Source organism: Solea senegalensis, linkage group LG12, assembly GCF_019176455.1.
Source record: "Solea senegalensis isolate Sse05_10M linkage group LG12, IFAPA_SoseM_1, whole genome shotgun sequence".
In the NCBI taxonomy this organism is placed as follows: Eukaryota; Metazoa; Chordata; class Actinopteri; order Pleuronectiformes; family Soleidae; genus Solea; species Solea senegalensis.
Window position 1 is genome coordinate 25,084,390 of NC_058032.1, and position 18,340 is coordinate 25,102,729.

Consider the following 18,340-nt stretch of genomic DNA (forward strand, 5'->3'; position numbering starts at 1 on the left):
GATTAAGAAAAGTGGATTATTGTCTTAGTCTGACTAAAACTGGACTTTTAACATGAAACACAGTGAGAGACAAAGTGTAGATTTCTTGTTAAGTCTCACTAACGTGGTGTGAGAACAGCTCCATCCATCATGAATCACTCGTCCAAATCACAGTATTGATTTTCTGTGTGTGTGTGTGTGTGATACTTGGAAACTGGTTAAAGGGGACAGGAACAGTTTTACGTGTGATTGATTTCCTGCAGCTGACTCTTTTCTCTGTCACATGATCAGTCTGATGTTATAAAGTGAAGCTTCATTCAGATTACTTTTTCACGTCCTGTTATAGATGCTTTGCAACTCTGGTGTGGGTCACAATGTTGTTTTATTCATATAAATAATTATAATAGGGGGTTTTTTTATCTTATCTTTAATTTTAGAAAAAAAGTCTGTTTTTTAACGTTATTTTCCCTTGTCATTTTTTTGCAATATCTTTTTGTGTTATCTTTCAGTTTAAAAAAGAATTTGGAGAAAATATACGTACACATTTTTAAGGAAATGAGGAGAGAGAGAGAAGGAAACAAAGTTAGAACACAGCGCCACCTATAGAGTACACGGACAATAACTGGAGAAGATATTAAAGAACAAATTCAGATGACATAATTAAAAATTGTGTGTGTGTGTGTGTCAGCAGAAGCTTTTCTTTTATTCCATTAGTGCGTCCTTGAGTCTGTTTCTGTCATGATAAGAGAAAATGTTCGGCTGCCTGACAAAGACCAGAGGACACACACACACACACACACACACACATTTGTAAACACGTTAGAATGAAAACCAGGCTCTTTTTATTTCTCTGAGGGACTGTGACCTCTGACCTACATTTACTTTGCTTTATAAATACTGTTTTTTGATATCAGAACAAACGCTGTTATTTTGAAATTCTTTTGAAATATCGTCACCGTCCCTTTGTGACCAGATTACACACTGGTTTAGGGCTGAGATTGAAATTATGGTTATGGTTAAGGTTAGTGTTAGACATTAACTGGTTATGGTTAGTGATAAGGGTTTGTTTAGTCCTTAAAAGGATATCTGTAGAAACCTGAGTGTGTGTTTTTTTTATCTGTAAACTCAGATTACGGTCACAAACTGACATTTATATTATTTACATCTGTTTTGAAAACACTCCATTCACGAGATTGAGTTCACAGCAGTGAAGCTTGACTCGGCTCGCGGTTACAAATGGTCTGTTGTCGTCGTGCGGCTCCATCTGACGTCTCATCTCATCTATTCAGCGCCGGCAAATATTGGCGTAGGAAATGACAGAGAGAACCGTGTGCACACGGGGGAGATGTGGGGGATGTGGGGATGGGACCACCACTGAAATGGAAATAGTGCTCTGGTTTGCGCAGGTGTAATAAATGATCTCATCTGGGGTCGACGTCTTCGCTGTAGGAGATAGGAGCATTAGGGGGCGCTGTTTTCAGGAGAAACTAATGAGAAACCAGCTGCAGTTCCTCTCACGGCCACTGGGCCTTTTTTAAAACACAACTTCACTGTGACTTTAACGCGTTAAAGAGACTGTTTACGTTGAAATACTGACTATCTATCTATGCTAGTTCAATCTTAGCTAGCTACTCTCTCTCTGTCTAGCTGAGATAGTTCTATCTTAGCTAGCTACTCTCTCGCTCTCTCTCTATTTCCATCTATCTCTGTAAGCTAGTTCTATCTTAGCTAGCTACTCTCTAGCTATCTAAGCTAGTTCTAGCTTATCTCTATCTGAGATAATTCTATCTTAGCTAGCTACTCTCTCTCTCTAGCTCATCTATCTCTGTAAGCTAGTTCTATCTTAGCTAGCTACTATCTATCTAAGCTAGTTCCATCTATCTAAGATAGTTCTATCTTATCTCTATCTAAGATACTTCTATCTTAGCTAGCTACTCTCTCTCTATCTATCTCTGTAAGCTAGTTCTATCTTAGCTAGGTAATTTCTATCTTATCTCTATCTAAGATAGTTCTATCTTAGCTAGCTACTCTCTCTCTATCTCATCTATCTCTGTAAGCTAGTTCTATCTTAGCTAGGTACTTTCTATCTATCTAAGCTTGTTCTATCTTATCTCTAGCTAAGATAGTTCTACTCTCTCTATCTCTATCTAGATAGACAGGATCATGTGAAGGACACAAAGTTCCTCACGTTCTCAAACAGGAAGCACATGGCTCGGATAGGAGACCACAGGGTTGTTTTCGTAGTTGACAGATATTTTCCACGCCTGTTCTTCACGAGTGTCACATGACGTGGCTCTCCACACGACAACGACAACGTGTTTCATGTTTCACGACGCCAAAGTCACCAAAGACAGAGAAACACATTTCAGAGACGTTTGGTGAATGAATTAATGATGAGCCGCTAACATCGGGCAGCGCTGACATCATTTATTCATGCGACTTATTTGGTGATAAATGATTCCCTCAGCACAGACTCCGAGGCAGCGAAGGGGAAACGTGACTGCATCTCATTTTTCTTCTCTGAAAGTGAGTGAACCTCCTCCTCCGCACGGTGAGGGAAGCTAATTTTAACTGATTTTAATGTGATGGTTTATTATAGCACCGAAGCCCTGAGGGTGAGGATCTATGAGAGGTTCATTCATTAATTTCTACATAAAAATCTGTTGTAATTCTAGATTTTGGCCAAGACAGCCCTCTTAGTTGTGTTTTTTACCCCTAAGCTAAATGTTTTATTCTTAATTTTGAGCTTTTCTTGAGTTCATAAATGTGTGGGATGAATCCTCAGAGGAGCTGGAAAATTTGTCTCTTTTCCATTACACAGTTCTAGCCATCTATCTAAGCTAGGTAGCTACTTTCTATCTATCAAGGCTAGTTCTATCTTAGCTAGCTACTCTCTATCTATCTATCTAAATTAAAACATAATTCTATAACATGATGGAATATTTTCATTATATAAATAAACTTTGAAAAGATATTTAAATCTTTAAAATTAATAGTTTATAATATATTTTGGGATTAGAGGGAAATTATACTTGATTTTACACCATTTCCATTGGAAAAAAAGGTTTACGTCCGATGATTTGACTTTGACGGCCGACAGAGATGTAGACAGTGAAGGTGAAACCCACAGGCAGTGGTGTGTGTGTGTGTTGAATATTGTGTTATTAATGACGCAATTATGTGAGAAGTACAGAGCGTCCACTCCGCCATCTGTTCACACGACAAACACTGAAATCGATACGTCGTCGCGTCCCAAAGCGCCGTTAAACAAACTCTGTGGAGTTTGTGTTTCAGCAGGTATTTACTGTCCGTCCCATGATGCCACATCCAAACACACGGCTCACCTCGGTGCTAATTGCTGGATTAAGGAAACACGAGGGCGCCATTTCAACAGATTAGCTGGGAAATGAAGGCTGGAGTAAACACAGGGATTAAGGGCGGAGATTATGATTCAATAAACTCAAACTATACATATGAGACGATTTTACAGGTTTAAAGACATGTCATTGGGGCCAATTTCTTTCTTTTACCGTCAATTTTGTCTCTTTTTGGTGAAACCCTGTGTTTTTTTTGGTCAGTTTGTGCCTCTTGTCAGTCAATTCTCATCACTTTTTGATCAGCTTGATTCTCCTTTTGGCAATATCATGTAGTTTACATTACTTTTTTCTCTGTCTCCTTTGGTCTATTTGAGTCAGTTTTTTCTCTCCTTTTAATGATTTTGTGTCTTTTTTGGTCAGTTTATGCCTCATGTCAGTCAGTTTGCATCCTTTTTGATAATTTCATGTCTCTTTTAAGTGATCACATGTCTTTTTTTGGTCACTCTGTGTCTCTTTTGCTCTGTTTAAGTCACTCTGTGATCGATTTCTTTCTTTTTTTGTGTCAGTTTGTCTCTCTTACCGGTGAATGATTAGAGTCTCTTCTTGCTGTGTGTGTATATCGATGAGGATGATTTCGTGTCTCTGTGGTTGTTTTATGTGAGTCATTGCTACGTGTCCATCTTTACAGTCATCTGATCTTTATGTCGTTGTATTCTGAGATTAAATAAACTACTTGCCAAACAGTTTGTGGCCGTCGTCATCATAATAAGAGTGTTACGAGCAGATGAATGGGCGTTGGTACGACGGTTTCATTTGCATGAAACGCATAAACAAACAGAGAAACAAGCAGGCAGCAGGAGGACGACTATAAAGCAGCTGACGATGGCGTGAATCAAAGAGCCGGTGACATTTTCACAGTGAACTCATTCAGCCTGAAGACAAAAGACGAGGAAAAAGACAAAAGACGCGTCAACGCGTTCAGCGCTGACAGAAACAGAGAGCGCTCATCTGCTGACATTTCATTATCTGCTCATGTTTTCATATTCACATTGATCCAGAATGTCATCCTGCATCCACTCATCCATCCATCACTCCGTTCACTCAACCTCCCATCAGCCGCTCACCGCGCACCAACATCATCCCTTCATCAACGCAGTCGCGTTTGTTAACTGTTTAATCATTCAGTCGCTGCATCCATCATCATCATCATCACCATCGTCACTCCTCTGTCGAGACGTCCATCCATCATCCATTCATCCCACACTCTGTCACCACAACGGCTTCATCTTTTCCACATCAACCACTCCTGTCATCCCTCCATTCATCTGTCTCTTTTTATTTGCCTTTCCACCCATCCAACCATCCATCCTCTCCTTCCTTCATCACCCATCTCTCCTTCTTTGTGTTATCCATCCATCAAACATCCAACCTTCTATCCACCCATCATCTATCTATCCATCCAACCACCCGCCCATGTCTTCATCTTTGTGTCACCCAACTCACCCGTCTGTGGCTCATTCCTCCATCACCCATCTCTCCATCTTTGTGTTATCCGTCCATCAAAACCATCATCCAACCATCTAAACATCCATCCCACAGTTCATACAACCATCTGTCCTTCCAACATCCAACCATCTGTTCATCCTTTCAACATGTCCCCATCTAACCATCTCACCACACATCCAACATCTACCCACCCACCAAAACCATATATCATCCAACCGTCCATCCACTCTTCCAACCATCCATCCAACGGTGGATCCACACATCAGTCTAACAATTCATCATCCATTCACCCACAGAGAGCAGCCATTCACCAGGTCATGGTAAAGTAAAGTCGAGAAGAACCAAATATTCACATTATGACACCAAAGTCAGTCAGTGGGAGATACGGACGTACGCTTGGACGGACATACTGTACATAACCCTCACATCGCTGACGTGAACACATGAAAACTATGCGGTTTAAGCGCGAGCACAGAGGAAGCGTGAGGTTAAGAGAAGAGGGAAAACGAGCCGACGGAGCTGCACATTGACTACATCCTCCATTGACTCTGCTTTTTCCAGGCTCATCCTTTACATGTAGCTTTACAGACCCCATCACTCTCCTCCTCCTCCCTCCCTCCCTCCCCCCTTCCTCCCCTCTGGCGACAGAGGATAGAGGGGGAGGAAGAAAGGCTACACATCACCAATGAGGCGTTGGTCCATTTGTCTTGTGGCTGAGCAGCGAGGAGAGGATGGCGGGGGTCAGTGGTGGACATGGAGAGAGAGAGAGGGGGGGATAAAAGCCAGAAATGAGGACAGAGGAGAAATGCGGGGGGAGGCAGGAGGAAAGGAAAGGAAGGATGGAGGAGGACAGTGATGTGAAAGGGTACAGAACATGCAGAGGAAGGTGGAGGAAGGGGATGGAGAAGGAGACAGTGACAGACAGTAGAGAGTGAATGTGATGGTTTTATTCAGTGAAAATAAAGACGTTAAAGGAGCCTCTTAAACGTCGATTCTAAATCAAACAGAAGACGTTTCAAACAAAGTGAAACAAGCCAGACAAGACTTTTCCTCCGAGACGCAGTCTACATAATTCATTAAGATCTGCTGGTTCCTCTCCAGTCTGACACAAACGGGTTAAAGTTCAACTCAAAGTCACCGTCGATGCTGTGTGTCGCGTTCTGCAGTCACTTCACCCTCCATGATACACACAAATGTAAGTCTATGATATCTTGAGAATGAGTTCACGTCTTTATTTCACTGTTTCACTCACTTTTCTGACGAGAAACTGAAGTTCTTAACCCGCAAACTCTCCCACACCAAACCCCATAGAGAAAATCAGTGATTTAAGCTCGCGGGGACACAGGAGCTGCTGGTCCTCTGCTGCCTCGTGTGGTCACTTTGTGTCACTGAGGTCAATCTGAACAAAGGATTTTAAACCCCGAATTCACAAAGAAAGACACTTGAACTTAGTGATGGAGGCAACTCAGGTCAACAACTCCTGTGTGCTATAAATGTTAAATCGCTGATTTTCTCTATGGGGTTTGGTGTGGGGGGGAAAGTGAGTGTTTTACAAGCTTAATTTTCTCGTCAGAAAACGCAGTCAATATTCAAAATTGACCTAAACAAACACACTGAGATGAAGAAGAGTGACAAGAGATACGACGGATTATTACTGAAGAGTATGAATCGCTTGTTTCCTCCACCTCCTCCTCCTCCTCCCTCGTTACTCGGGCAGGGTTAGGAGGGCGGGGGGGAAGTGGCCAGCGGCATGCTGGGAGGGTGGGCGCTGATGCTGATGCTGTGTGGGAGGGAGGTTTTGCTGCCAGCTGCTCAAGCACAGTGATGAATGTATGCGTGAGACGGAGCTGCGCTGTGGAAAATGAAAAACTCGAGCAGGAAAAAAAACGAATGAAATGAATTATCATTTAATCTAACGTCGACTCTCATTTCTAGGATTTTGTTGGTATTTATGCTGATATTTGTATTTACTATTACAACTACTTTTCTGTTATGTGGCGTAAAGACGACGTGAAAACAAAAATGAACGACTTAACTCACCACTAGAGGGCAGAGGTCTGTTAAAAACAGACGAGCCTCCACATTTGAGATTTTGTCAATGAACTACGCTGTTACGTTGCTCGTTGTAAGTTTTTCGTGGGGTTGTGAGTGTTACTTCGTTTACTGGCCACTGTCGTTTCACATACGTCACATAAGTCACGAACTTTCGTATGTCCCATTTACCGACTTATACCGACATATCTTGGAATCCAATTTAGTTCTGATTAGCAAAAAAAATGGATTTTAGCTACTTCGCATAAGGCTCACCAAAGAGAATGTATTTCAGCTTTAATCTTTAATATCTTAACTAATATCTTCACTGCTTAATCTCACTCTTTCCCAATCTGGCTGGAAATTAAAAGTTTTGTAAAGCGCTCGCTCTCCCACACCAAACCCCATAGAGAAAATCAGTGATTTAAGCTCACAGGGACACAGGAGCTGCTGGTCTACTGCTGCCTCGTGTGGCCACTTTGTGTCACTGAGGTCAAACTGAGTGAAGGATTTCAAAAGCCGAATTGACAAAATAAGACATTTGAACTTGTTGATGGAGGCAGCAGTGGATCAACAACTCCTGTGTGCTGTGATGTTAAAATCACTGATTTTCTCTATGGGGTTTGGTGTGGGTGAGAGTGAAAGGTGTAGAAGTCAGAAAAAGCCATATCCTCACAATAATGTCGACTTCAACTGACAAACAGTTTATCAAGTGAGCCTTTTGTGAAGTGACAGAGTTCATTTACAATAAATAATAAAACTGGAAGCTGAAATATTCAGTGTTTTGTCCTTTTTTTCTGTTATTTTGTGATGAAAACACAAACAGCTGCTGGTCACGTGATCATAATGCAGCATGTTCTCCCGTTACACGGTCAATCAACAGTGGCGTAATGAACCCGCGTGTTTGTGTGTTTGAACGTCAGGGTGGAGGAAGAGGAGGAGGAGGAGGAGGAGGTGGTATATAATCAAGTTACACTCAATATAGCCGCTTCCTCCTCGACAAAGTGGATCCGACGGCAGGAACAAAGGCGACGGTTAGCGTTAGACACAGAGCTGTGGGCTCGCTCGACGCAACAGGAAGAAGAGGAGAGTTTAAAAATACAGAGGAACGTGTCGCCTGCTGTCTGAGACGCACCACAACTTTATTTAAACACACGGAATTAGACGATCGTTTGGAGTTCCTGAAAACGTTCATGTTCTCCCACAGCGTTCCCCCCGATTTTGTGTAGAGAAAGATTTTGGAGGTCAGAGGTCATGTACGTGCGACGTCCAACACGAGAATCAAAGTCCATAGTTTCTGGATTTTCTGGTCTAAGAGTTGCAGTAATGAGAAGAACACACGACAGCTCACAGGTGTCTGTGTGTCAGACGCTGCCGCGCTTGTAAATCATGACCCGGTTCAGTTTGAGGCTGAGAGGAGACGCCGCTGTCACGCTGCCGACACAGGGGCGGCGACTTCCTGTCAGCGAGTGACAGGAGTGAGGAGCTCCGTGATAAACGAGGCCGACAGGCGAGCGTAAAGAACACGGGACGACAACAACAACAACAGCAGCAGCAGCAGTAACAGTAACAGCAGCAGCAGCAGTAACAGTAACAGCAACAGCAACAGCAGCAGCAGCAGCAGTTACAGCAGCAGCAGCAGTAACAGCAGCAGCAGCAGCAGCAGCAGTAACAGCAACAGCAGCAGCAGTTACGCAGCAGCAGCAGTAACACCAGCAGCAGCAGCAGTTGTAACAGCAGCAGCAGCAGTAACAGTGGGCACAGCAGCAGCAGCAGCAGTTACAGTTACAGCAGCAGCAGCAGCAGTTACAGCAGCAGCAGCAGCAGTTACAGCAGCAGCAGTAACACCAGCAGCAGCAGCAGCTTACAGAAGCAGCAGCAGAAAATAGCAACAGCAAACAGCAGTAGCAACAGCACAGCAACAGCAACAGCAGCAGCAGCAACAGCAGCAACAGTTACAGCGCAGTAACACCAGCAGTAACAGCAAGTAGCAGCAGCAGTTAGAGCAGCAGCAGCAGCAGTTGCAGAAGCAGTTAGCAAGCAGCGCAGTAAGCAGCAGCAGCACCAGCAACAGCAGTAGTAAGGCAGCACAGTAACAGGGCCGTGCGCAGCAGCAGTTGTAAGCAGCAGCGGCAGCGGCGCGGCAGCAGCAGCAACAACAGCCAGCATTCAGCAGCTACAGCAGCAGCAGCAGTAACAGCAACAGCAGCAGCAGTAACAGCAGAAAACAGCAGCAGCAACAGCAGCAGCAGCAGCAGCAACAGCAGTTACAGCGGCAATAACCAGCAGTACACCAGCAGCAGCAGCTAGCAGCAGCAGAGCGTTAGAGCAGGCAGTTAGAGCAGCAGCAGCAGCAGTTACAGAAGCAGTTAAAGCAGCAGCAGTTACAGAAGCAGTTACAGGCAGGAATACCAACAGCAGCAGCAGCAGTAACACCAGCAGCAGTTACAGCAGCAGCGCACGGCCTGAATCACACATCGTCACGAGTAAAAGACGATCAGGGACATAAACTGGAATCGTTTCGTTTGTTTTCCTCTGATTTATGTTGGAGGTTTTCATTTGTGGCTCCGCCCACCACTTATTAAACTCAGCGCTGGATCCTGCAGTGCGGGTTCATTCGCTGGGATTCATTACACGGCTGATTTAACAATTAATCCGAGGATTAAACCGGACCCTAACATTCATATTGTGGTATAAATTGTAGTAAATGTACATGTTGTGACGTATATTTAAATAAAACTGTTTCAGAATAGTTTAGTTCAGCAGTTTCAGCAGGAGACGAAACGTCTTTTTAATTAACCAAGGCTGCGAAATAGTGTAAAACAAAACAATAAGACACAAATTGTTCCATTCAGTAAAATTAGCTCAGTTTTCTATTTATAAATAAGTTAATGGTGGATTTAGAGACACTGGTGATGATTTTATGAATAAAACTCCGAAACATTATAGAAAAGTTTGTTTTTTGTTTGTTTTTAAAAAGTAAAAGGATGTTTTTGTCAAATCTACAGGAGACTAATAAAGTCTGCAGTGATTTAGAAACACTAAAATGTGTTATAGAGAAGATAATAACTAATATTAACAGTTTAAGTAACTTCCTGTGTCGAGGTTACAAGTTTCTGAGTTGGAAGTGTGAGGTCAGGGGTCGTTCCTGCGATTATCAGCTTCTTAAATGTGAATATTTACTCATTCAAAACTGAATGATTTTGCTTTGAGAAACATCACATTTTACTGGACCCCGGACCCCGAACATCACGGAGATCACCAAGAAGGCCCAACAACGCCTGCACTTCCTGAGAGTGCTCAGGAAAAACAACCTGGATGAGAAGCTGCTGGTGAACTTCTACCGCTCTTCCATAGAGAGCCTGCTGCTGTACTGCATCACAGTGTGGTACGCCAGCTGCACTGAAGCAGACAGGAAGGGTCTTCAGAGAGTCATCAACGCAGCACAGAGGATCATCGGCTGCACTCTCCCCTCCCTAAAGGACATTTACCACTCTCGCTGCCTGAACAGAGCGAGGAACATTGTTAAGGACAGTTCCCACCCCGGCTTTCATCTGTTCGACATGCTGCCCTCTGGCAGACGCTACAGGTGTGTCCGAGCTCGGACAAATAGACTTAAGGACAGCTTCTTCCCCAGAGCCATAACCACACTGAACATGGACATGCACTGACCATCCTACCTCTACCACATACTCTCACACATTCTGGCATGTGCAATACTACATTTCATCCTGAAATGCTTATTTATTTAATAATTTACTCCACACTATGCAATACTTATATACTGTGCACTACTTATATTGTATATACAGATTTTTATCCTGCTTAAATTACATTCCAACTGTGCAATATCTGTATTTTTAAATGGTACCCTGCTAAAATCACTTTCATACTGTGTAAATGTTTATATTTCTATTTTTATATACTGCAAAATTACATTTCACTCTGTGATATTTATATTCTATATGCTGCTAAAATCATATCTCACACTGTGATATTTATATTTCTATATTTCATATACTGTTAAAAAAAAAAAAATACACTTCACACTGTGGAAATAGTCTTATTTATTATTTTTTATACCCTGCTATGGGTCACGTCTCATAGAAATGCACTTTTTATATTTAAACCCTGATACAGACCTGCTATTTCATATTGTGCAATAAGAATTTGATGGCTGTATATCCTTTTAATGTAGTACGCTGCAACTGAAAACCCACCTCACGTTAACTAGGGTCACTTTTTCTTTTTAATGTCCTTGACCCATACACTGGTTGTTGTTGTTGTTGTTGTTATTGTTCTTCGTTGTTAGCTGTATGCACTTTCAAGGTGAAGTCAAGTAAATCTCGTTGTACAACTTGTATAATGACAATAAAGGCATTCTATTCTATTCTATTCTATTCTATCACATTTTACGAACTAAACAAATACTCGATGAATCAAACGATGAAGGAGAAAGTGAAAATCTGGCAAAAACTGAAACTACTAATGTAGCTGAAGATGGAAATAATATTATTAAAGAAAGATTGACTTTTTTTACTCAGAATATGAGTTAATATCATCATTATAACACAGTGAATTGCCTATAAATCCCTATAGACTTCAATTATCTTACATTTTGTTTCATTTCTGGTCGGTTTTTACATTACTGCGCTTCACCACATTGAGGATTTTTTTGCAGTGTTTCTGTCACGTTCACGCCTCGGCCATTTCCGATATTTCAACGGTGTCTGGATGAATGAATGAATGAATGAGTGAGTGTCAGTGTGGATGAATGATCCGGTTTCAGCGATTTGTTTTTAACAGTTTCTCCACGGCTGAGATTCAGAGCTGAGGGAAACAGAAAAATCACGCGACGCCGCCATTATTCCTCACTTCCTCTCCTCCACCCTCCCCCGCCTCCTCCTCCTCTTCCTCCTCTCCCTCCCACTGCCGCACAACCTGCTCCGTCCTCATCCTCAGCACCGGAAACATCAGCGGCTGGCAAACGCTGACACCGTGATTCGTGGCAACAGGTGCCAAAGGGTCGTTGCCAGGGCAACAGAAGCACTTTTACATCAGCTTTAGTAGAGAGAGGAAGCGGCTGACGACACACACACACACACACACACACACGCACACACTCTGATTGAACACAGAGCAGAGAAACTTACAGTAAAAATAAAACACTGACTCACGAAAGAAACGACTGCAGATACGAACAAAAGTGTTTTTACCTTTTTCTGACAAGAGGCAAAAACACAAGAGGACAGAAAATTCACGGCAAAAACAGCCAGACTGAAAAATTCATTCTTATTTTCTTGTTTTATGGGAAAAAGTAGCCACTTTATGACTCTAATCTGGCTTAAAATAAGGAAAAACAGAAAAAAAAAGAAGACCAAATTAAATAAAAATCTATATATTCTGAATAAAACAGTTCCCAGACAATATAAAAAAGTAAGTTTCACTAAAAACATGTCTACAAAACAAAATCTACAGGAGAGCAGTGAGGAATGTAGTGATTTAGGGTCCTATGGTCATAATAATGAACTAATAACTAATATTCTGAGTAAAAATCGTCTAAAAAAAAATCATGAAAAAAGTATGTTTTTAATAAAAGACAAAAAGTAAAATAGATAAAATCCCAAATTTACTTATTTATTTTTTTTTAGTAAAATGATGTTGTAATAAAATCTACTGGAGACCAGTGAAGTCTTTCAATTAAAAAGATGTGTTGTAGTATAAGCTACAGGAGAATATTGAAGTGTGCGGCCATTTTAGAGACACAACACTGTATTATGGTGACGATATTAGCTAATATTATGAATACAATTCACAAATATTACAAAAATGACACTACGCTGTATTAAAGTGATAATAATAACTAATATTCTGAGGAAAAACTACCAAATATTTATGAAAAATGTAAGTTTTTTTTCATCAGTGTAACCTAGATATTGAACATTTGCTTCGTCAGTGTTGAAATTTGTAGACGGTCCCCGTCTTGTTTAGATTACAAACGAAGTTGTAGCCGATTATCCAGCGATAACAATACAATTAAAAACAATAACACATTATTAACCTTCCTTCGTTTATACGCGCTACACTGTGGGAATCATCACAACACGACTGAGTGACACAGCTCTGTCCAAACCTCGAGGACAAACGGACGTCTGGTCCCGCCGACCTTTAGTCCACAAGAGTCCATTACCTGCGTGAGTGGCCATTAAAAAGCAATACTCGTGAAAGCGCTCGACTCATCCGACGTGAATCAACAGTGAGATCTATCACAGGTGTGAGGAGACACTTAACGAGCCACAGTGACTCAGGCGCTTTGTCCAGCATGACTCATCGATTTACGAGCTCAGCACAGAGCCGTGGTGAACCAGAGCAGGTTCAGGAGACACAGGAGTCTTTTTACAAACGTCCCTGATCTGCTGTTTCAGTCCAGTAAGACCAGGTTCTGCGGTGGTTTTAAGGACCGCGGACTCTTCAACAAGAAAATCCAAGAAGTTCACTTTGTTGTTTTTCATCGTCTCCAAATTGAGAGGTCATGGACGCAAATGTATCGCAAGCTAAGTATTGTTAGCGCCAGTCGATAACAAATGCACACAAAAACAGCGTAGCAATATGTCCGCCGATATAAATCAAACAGTACTAAGTGTGCGACTGATTTACTGTGAGACAAATACGACAAAAGTGCGATCAACGGTAAAAGTAGCAATGTTTGTATGCTGACGCAAAAAAAAAAAGAACGCCAAAAGCTCATCAGTGACGTAAACTAGCATGAGGGTGAAAGTTAATATTTGTAAATAAAGCTAATACAGACAAACTGAAGTTTAAGTTATCCAGTTAGCATGAGGATGGATGTGAATCGATCTCCGCATGTGTTAATCAAACAAAAACGTTAAAAAAAAACTGACTGACGTAAGCTAGCATGACGATGAACGAGAACCAACTTGTGCTTTCTTAATGAAACACAAAAGCCGCAGAAGAGGATATTACGCTAAAGTTAGCCGCCAAACTATCACGTGCGGTTACGAACATTACTAAGTGTGCGACGGATTTATTGTAAAACAAATAAGATTGATTAACGGTAAAAGTAGCGATGTTTGTACGGTAGCAGCCTGAGGAACGATTTTAGCTAATTGCTTACTGTGTTGACAATCAATTAAAACTGTTGTATTTTAACGATTAAATTGATTTTTCACCTTCTTAAATGTGAATATTTTCAGTTCTCTTTGCTCCATATTATGACAAATCATAAAAGCAGAATCATTTTAGGTTTGTGGACAATCGTTTTGAGATTTAGGAAACACCAAACAGCATTTTACGCACCCGATACCATCACTACTTCATGTCTCCTCGCGGTGACACTGCTCAAATGAATGAGTGAAACTTGTGATGTGTGTACTCATGTCTTCAGTTGGATATCGCGATGTATCGCTCTGTGATTGTCTGGCAGTATATTGGCAGAATGGTCGTATCGTGAGGTTCCCCGTGAGTTTCACCGTCTCCTGTCTCTTCTCTGTTCAGCTGTGAGTCGTGACGCAGTGACAGCTTTGTTAACCTGCGTGACCTCGGCCACAAAAACTAATCAACCAAAAAAAGGAAAAAAGAAAACACCTATCTGCCAGACACCGATCTCCAATTCTGAGACTCATTTTCCCATGCGGTCTTCTTACATTTCCCGTGCGGCGAAGCGTTCCCACCTCACAATCTGTAGATCGTAGATGAGATTTTGAATTTTTCATATGTCCGAGCAACGACCGAGTTTCCTGTCTGCAGACTGAGAGAGAGAGGGGGAGAGAGGGGGAGAGAGAGAGGGGCCTCGCAGCACGGAAACTGTGAGACTCTTTCTAAATAAAGACGCCTAATTGATGGTATTTCACTGCACAGTCGCTCATTAACGATGCATATTTTATGAATTCCTTCTCCTGTGGAGAGCAGAGTGAGAATGTGACGACGCACACACACTGCAAACATCCAACTGTACGATACTCCAGGACACACAACTGAGAGCACATTGACAAACAATCAGGGTCGACAACGAGGTATAAAAGTGGTGCCAAACCATTGAGATTAAGGTTAAAAACCAACAATAACATTTTTAAAACAATCCTAAAAACGATGTCACAATAATCCAACCTGAGATGTTATGAACTTTCAGAGTGAAATTGACAGTCAGCGAAGGTGAACGACGAGATTTTTGGAGCCACATTTATGTTTTTTTTTTATTTTTTTGAAAATAAAAGAATGTTTTCTGAATAAAGCTTTACATTTATCATCACGCTCGCTTAAAGTAGAGGTCAGTTCCCATCTAACTTCGTGCTAGCTAACCTCACGGATGATAGCTCGTCAGACTTTAGCTTCAATTTGTTCTCTCGCAGATATGTTTTATTTTATTTACGAATCTTCACCTTTATCCTCGCGCTAGCTTATGTCACCGATGAAAGTTTGGCTATTTTCTGCTTCAGTTTTTGTAATTTTGTGTTTAGCTAACAAAAGCAGAGGTTGGGTTACGTCCATTTCCATGCTAGCTAGTGATTTAGCTGTCATTTCTTCTGTTTTTAGATTTTGTGTTTGTTAAAGAAAACACAACTTGGTTTAAATTTATCCTCATGCTAGCTTATGTCACAGATGATAGTTTGGCTACGTTTTGTGTCCGTTTTTAATGTTTTTGTTTGAAAAACATAAGCAGAGCACGCGTCACGTCCATCTTCATACTCGCTAACCTTACCTTAGTTTGGCTAACTTAAACTTCCGTTTTTTTTAACTTTTATGTTTGGCAAACAAAGCAGAGGACGGGTTACATCCATTTGATAGTTTGACTAACTTAAACTTCAATTTCTTCTTTTGCGATTATGTTTCGTTTACAAATCTTCACGTTCACGCTCATGCTCGCTTACTACACAGGTGATAGTTTGGCTAACTTTGGCATCAGTCTGTTTTTTAAATGGACCTCTGGCTGCCAAACAATGGCGACTATGGTGTAAAATGAATGAGCTCCCTCATGTGGCGAGGAGGTGTCATTAATGTACAGTTAGATTTATGTCACACACACACACACACAATATGCATTACATAAAGCTAATCAATGCACTGGCAGCTATAAATAATTCAGAGTTTCCACCATCCATCACCAGCAGAGCTGCTGCTGCTCACAGCCTCATCATCCTCCTCCTCTTCATCACCTCCATGTGAGACATGGCGGCGCGAGAGGAGATGCTCCTTCACCTGGATGAGAGGATGAAAACACGGAGGGAGGAGGAGGAAGAGGAGCTTGAAGCTGCTGCATGTTTCTCACCACGAGTCACAGATGAAATTTGTATTCAAAAAAAACAATAGAAATACATTAAAAAAAAAAAAAACAGCCAATATTTGGCGCAGAAGAGCGCGTTTTTTTTCTAACGCAGTTTCCGCATTAACGCGTCCTGACAGGTGAACCTGACACACACACACACACACACACACCAGCAGCTCACGCCTAAAAACCGGCTGTGCGCGTGCACATACACTCCTCCATCCTCACATCCATGAAATGAGCGCGCGCGCACACACACACACACACACATACATCAGCTGCACGGAGTAATAAACAAACATCACATAATATAAACACACACAGAGAGTGTGGTGCGTTCACTGACCTGATGCTGCGTCTGGAGCGAAGAGAGAGAAACAGGAGAGTGTGCAGACAAACACCGTGTGAAGCTCAGTCTGTTCCTGCATCTATACACACACACACACACACACACACACCTCCCTCTCTGTGTGTGTCTCTCTCTCTCCTCCTTTGTCTCTCCACCACTAACTCCTCCTGCGCACTGTTACCTCACAGCCTCCACTGTTCCTCCAAGAGAGAGAGAGATGATGATCTCACTGTATCTGCAATTACACTTTTATTCATACAATATAAACTGTATGTATACTATACTACTGTACGGAAGAGGATTATCCTGGTTTCATAAAATATGACAAAGTCTAATTGTGGGAGCGAGGACTAAAATACAAATTCTGAGATCAAAGAAAGACAATTCAGACTTTTAGGTCTAAATTCTGGCTTCAGAAATCAGACGTAATTAAGAACATTTGAAAGAAATCTGACGAATCTGCGGAGCAAAAAAAACAAACAGCTAAATAAATAAAAATTCTGACATTCTTAGAAATCTGATAAAAAAAACCCTTAAACTTCAGAATTTTATCTCAAACCCTTTGGTCAGAATTCTTTAGCTGTAATCTATTTGTCAGTTAACCACAAACAAAACAGCTGTTAATAAATAAATAATAATAAATAATAAATACAGCATGATAATTGATGTTTTTGGTGGAGAATGGTGATGAAGAAGATGAAGATGTGGTCACGTCTGGTGTAGAAACTAATGGTGTCATTGTTTAAGTGACATTACAACCTCATTCATCACAAAGCACACACGCACACACAGACAGAGAGCAAACACAGGACAGGTGCTGCCAGCTGCTCAAAGCCGTGTCACGCTAACACGATGAACGAAAAACAGCAACAAGAAAGAAAGAAAGATGATCCTGTTTTTCATCTTCACCTTTTATAAATGTAATCAAATTCAATAATCTATTATTTATAATATAAAGATTAACAGTTGATGAAAATAATCCTAATTCTGAACCATGAATTAGGTTTCATGGTAATTAGGACCATTATTACATCACTGACCAAAACCACCAGGTGTTAGCTTAGTGACGGCCATTTTGTGTCTGTTGTACCTTCAACAACTGATGTAACTGGTGTTTTTCGCTCTGTCGTCTAATTCTTCCATTGTTTCCAGGTCAAAGGTCAGGGGGCGGGAGGTGGGAGGAGCTGTGGAACATGTTTGGGTCTGATTTAACAGATTTACACAGAAGCGGTTCAGCTTCTTCAACATCATCTTCATCATCATCATCTTCAGATTATCTGTGTCAAGGTTGCAGCAGCGTCTTAGAAGACCAGACCACGAGAGACTGGATCACGAAGACCACACCATGAAGACCAGACCACAAAGACAAGACAATGAAGACCAGACCACGAGAGACCGGACCACGAAGACCAGACCATGAGAGACCAGACCACGAAGACAAGACCACGAGAGACCAAATACGAAGACCAGACCACGAGAGACAAAACCACAAAGACCAGACCATGAGGACCAGACGACGAAGACAAGACAATGAAGACCAGACCACAAAGACAAGACAATGAAGACCAGATACAAAGACCAGACCACGAAGAGCAAACCATGAAGACCAGACCACATCATTTAATTTAATTAATGTAAAGAAAAAACACATGTGAGTCATGAACCTGACATTTAAGACCAAAATAAAATAAAATGACTGTAGAAGGAAAATTAACCCAGACTGAGACGGCAGGAGAAGAAGAAGAGTTAGAGGACTTCCTTAAAGACCCTGAAAGAATTAAAACCTCAGGATCAGCCAAACTTTTCTCTAAACAGGCTCCGCCCTGTTCTTTAAGATCTTCCTGCTCCTCCTCCTCTGTGTTACAGCTCTGATGA

The 18,340-nt window shown here is 41.6% G+C and overlaps 1 protein-coding gene across 2 annotated transcripts in view; it reads right to left on the reverse strand.

Annotated features, from left to right (window-relative positions):
• Positions 1-16,581, reverse strand: part of cplx2 (complexin 2) — a 29,724-nt gene extending 13,143 nt beyond the window's left edge. For both annotated transcript variants that reach the window (XM_044040217.1, XM_044040216.1), the window contains exon 1: positions 16,463-16,581. The gene's annotated coding sequence lies outside the window, so the exon portion shown is untranslated. The remainder of the gene's footprint in view (positions 1-16,462) is intronic.
• Between the last annotated feature and the right edge of the window lie 1,759 nt (positions 16,582-18,340).